At 33.4% G+C, this 4602-nt stretch overlaps 1 long non-coding RNA gene across 1 annotated transcript in view; it reads left to right on the top strand.

Moving 5' to 3' along the window:
• The window catches only part of LOC106458427, an 18664-nt gene extending 15022 nt beyond the window's left edge, over positions 1-3642 (top strand). Inside the window, exon 2 of the long non-coding RNA XR_001290776.1 lies at positions 2405-3642. This is a non-coding gene — a long non-coding RNA (uncharacterized LOC106458427). The remainder of the gene's footprint in view (positions 1-2404) is intronic.
• The last annotated feature ends 960 nt before the right edge of the window (positions 3643-4602 follow it).

The raw sequence follows: 4602 nt of genomic DNA, 5'->3' as shown, positions 1-4602 counted from the left end.
CGTGACGCGATAATGCGTGTGTCTGTAATGAGTAATTGAACTGCAGTCAGAGAGAGACGTATTGTTAAAGTCGAGCTCGTGATACGTGAATTATAGTTTGTTATAGCGCGACTGTTGAAGTTGAGTGCATCGTAATGTTGTATTCGGAAAGAATAAACCAGTTTTATTTAAGAAAGGACTTGTGTCGCTAAAGTTTCGTCGGAACGAATTTACGGAAAATCAATTAACAAACGGAGACGTAACAATACTGTTGTAAAGTTTTTCTTTTATTGGGTAAGTTCTTTTAAGCTTCCTTCTCTTGTACACTGTTGTAACTTGTAAATATAAGTACCTACGTTTAAAAATGACTTTCAAACGTAAGTATCTCGCTAACAGTACAACTTTAAACTAAACTTGTAAAATTTCACGGCTAATCGAATCGAGCAACTGGATGTACATGATAACTAACACTGGTCCCAAATACTTCACTCAGCTGCCTGATCGACTCAGTACTCATTCACTTCTCACTATACCAACTGAAAGCAAAACACACTAACTCAGTATTTCTCTTACTTATCATATTTATTATCTATTCTCGTCTCTCGATACTCCCTGTATTAACCAATTTTTGTGACGTCAAATTTAAAAATGTAGGTCTACTTCCACAAACATACTCGATCTTAACATTATATGCTCTCTAGCTGACATTCGAATTAAAATATTAAAAGTACAATATTGATTGTTGGAAGCATTTAACATTACAGTTAATTTGATACTACTTTATTAAAAACAAAAAACGCATGATGGCTTTAAGACACCATGTTTCTTTAAATCAACATTAGCATGAAAATAATAATTACAAACGGGTCGTTTTGAACGGATTTTCTTTTCCTTGTAAGTCTAATAATATGCATTCTTTTTTTTTCTGTATGTGCATATTTATGTATACAACCTTAGCAGTCAATAGTAAAGGTTTCAAAGTGTTGTTTGAACTGAATCTTTACTATTTAAGGTGCTTTTTTGCCCGAACGTTCTATTAGAATTTTGTGATATTCCTATTATGAAAAATATATCTTGGTTCATGATAATTTTCAACTGATCGATAGTTATTGATAATAAATGAGTAAATTCAAATTAGAACGCAGAATCAAGGAAACCTACTATTACGTATAGTTCACGGACTTCTTAGGATTTTGTACTGGTGGGTAATTAATTAAAAATAACTCCACCACTATAATGTTTACCTGTATCTAGGTGGTTTACTTATTTTAACATTCTTATCGTATACGAGAAGTTAGCACACCCGGATTGTGAATATGAGGTTCATGGTTCGCATTCGTTGCCGCAAAATTGCGCTCCACCTTTAGGGTCGTGGTTGCGCTATAAAAGTGACGATCAAATCTTACTATTTGTTCAGACAGTGAGTGGCCCAATAGTAAGCTTATAGAGTTATGTGACAAATCAGGGTTCGATCTCCCACAACGGACGTTGGGCTTTTTTTGTGTGTGTGTGAAAATAATTAAGTATTGCAACTCACGCACATGACAGATCAGCTTCAAGAACGCCTTCTGGGATTTCTGTCTACTGTCGGCAAACCTTAACAGACTGTCAGTGTTGTATTACTGGTAAGAAGTCGGCAGATCATTTTCAGTGGGGCCACTAATCGGCTAACCAAAAAAGTCAATAACTGAAGGAAAGTCGTATTTTTGCTACAATCCTGTCTTAATAATGTCGTTGTCCCAAGATTTTCTTGAAGTTCTGGTTACTCTTTATAACTTGGTTATAATTTAGAAGTTGAAATATAAGTATGTTGTTTGCAAGTCTGTAAAACTGAAATTAAGCCTAAATAGTAGGTATATATTTTACGATGATGCTTATTTCAGATATGACCCGATGTTGATTTCTGTGGATTAATTACATAACAAACAAAAGCAATCAAAGATTCCATATAACCTCGCCCCGTCGCTTCATTTGGAGATTGCATGCGTTTAAATTTGGATAACGTCAAATTCCCCCTTCGAAATCTCAGAAAATCCTTTTCAGATTGATAATGATCAACGACCCGCATAATTTTTGTAGTGTGAGGAGTTTCAACCTTAATGAACCAGTGACATTTGGTACAAATCCGATCACACTTTTACAATTAACCCAAAACCGCGAAAATGTCCTATCTTCCCATTTTAACATATAATGCTTCAAAGTGATCCAGACTTCCCATTTTATGTAAAACTTTTGTGTACATCTGGCTATTAGTTTTCGAGATACACACACGAATCCGATTGCAGGGGTGGCGGGATTAGATAACTACGTTTCGTTAGAAAATAGTGAAACTGATGAGACAATAATCTGTTAATTGGTCAGATGTGCTGAGAGTTTTTATGACATTGAATTTGTATTACAAAATGTAAATTTTATTTTCTAACAGATGCTGACGATAAAAACCGCTGTACTCTGCAGCCAGAGAAAGGAACATGCCAGAAATTTGAATTTGTGTATTTCTTCGATAAAAAATCAGGAGAATGTCGAGGTTTCATTTACAGTGGGTGCAACGGAAACGGCAACAGATTCAAGAGCGTGGAAGAATGCCAGGCTACATGTCTTGCTTTATTATCAAATTCATAGGAATTTACTTGCATGATCTTTCTTGTTTTGTGGTTTTACGCTGGGTTATGCATTAATATGGTAGTCAATTAACAAGAAACTATACACGTAGTTATAAGTACATTAACAAATTTACTTGTATCTTTAGAAACATACATGGATGTTATATTTGAATAAAAAAAAGTATTTTAAATATTTTGCTTTAAATCAAATAAAACAAAAACGTTCTGATCTCATCCAAAATGTTATTAATCAAAAACCATTAAATATTTACTTGTATCTCCCGTTTTGTGAGGCAAATAGAGATTAATTAGTTTAGCTGTACGCGCTCGAGAAATACAAAGAAATTGTTTGATTTACACACTACTAGAATTGGCAGGCCGCCCCTCGGAGTTGTAACTCAAAACAAAAATAGCCTTCTAAAGTAATATAAAGGTGTATACGACAATCTGTATTACAAATTCATGCTTCAAAGGTAGCCATGATCAGGTATCAGTCTCCAAATATAGTTGTACACTGCAGAACGCTTAATTACTCACTCTATATATCTTAATGTAGGGCTATTCATTTCTGATTTTTTTTTGTGTGTGTGTATATATGTAAACAACACTTATTTCAACGGATTAGCCGAGTAAAGTGCGTTTGAACTTCAAACTATAATTATCACAGTTCTGAACATGGATAATTATGTTTTTTCTTCGATGTCATTACCATAAGCCTCTTGGAAAATGTATTTGATTCTGTGCAGTTGGCATAAAAATATTTTCTTACTTGAGCAGTTCAAGATATAGTAATAGTCGAATATTAATATTCTGAGAAAGTGAATTCCAATTACTCAATAATTTGTGGGGAATCTGAGGGTATTTACATCACATTCAGCTTACAGAACTGCACAATATTTTCATGTTTCTTTCAAATAAAACTTCAAAAAATTTGTATAATGTATGTTTATATGAATTGCAAAATATGTTATCAAGGTTAGATGCTTAAACAGAAAATTAATTTCTTGTGAATTGTTCTAGCTAAACGATGTTTTAACGTCCAAATAAAATAGTATCCCAACAACTGTGACACAAAAGTTTATTTCAAATAAGGAATGTACACTATACAAAAACAATAGGTTTTCTGTAACTCTTGACTACATTTCTTTTTTTGCACAGCTGCAGGCAAGAAGACAAAACACTAAATACATACAAACAAACCCTTATGAGCCAGTGACTGGTTATTCAGTGCTTAATGTGTTGACTTCTAGTGTTATTACTGTCTGAAATTCATCCATAGAGATATTTTAAGCATCTCTACTTTGTCCTGGTATTACAATGAAACAAAAGAAATATTCACATGTTAACTGAGATATTAGGAGTTTGTTTCACAAGAGAAGTAATTCTGACATCAAAGCATATGTATACCACATTCACTGAATATTTCTTATAATAAATCATTTAGGGTTAAAAATAAGTAACACTTAACAGTAACTGGAAGATCCTTGACCATGAAACCACACAATTTATATGAATTTTGTCTAACTTGTCTTTTATTGGATGATTACTATGTTAAACAAGAAATGTCAATATAATAACCCTGCAGTGAAAAGTTCTGTACTAGATTAATATACCACTTCCTATGGAGTAGTGTGTAAATTAGCACGAAATAAGAAGATGCAGGGCTGTGAAAAAGTAGGATATTTCACTAAAAGTTTGGCCAAAAAAGAAACACCTAATTGAAAAAGTGCAGTAATTATTAGTAAATGGTTATCTACATTAGTTGAGCTGATTTCAACACAACTTTCAGATACCAGGAAGCATGGAAACAGCAGTAACGAACTGGCAGAGCATATGATAAAAACAAATGAAAGGAACATTCCATGTTTGCCATCTTTGTGATCCATTACCCTCATGCACTATGATGCATATTAACTACCATGGAAAGCATAAAAGTAGTCAGTAGTCAACTTGGTAAATAAAAAAAAAAAAGGACACAGCCATATCAAGGTAGAGTTTTTGCACTGCTGGGCCATAAAAA

This window comes from Limulus polyphemus, unplaced genomic scaffold (assembly GCF_000517525.1).
Source record: "Limulus polyphemus unplaced genomic scaffold, Limulus_polyphemus-2.1.2 Scaffold22, whole genome shotgun sequence".
NCBI lineage: Eukaryota > Metazoa > Arthropoda > Merostomata > Xiphosura > Limulidae > Limulus > Limulus polyphemus.
This window is presented reverse-complemented; position numbering and strand designations above follow the sequence as displayed.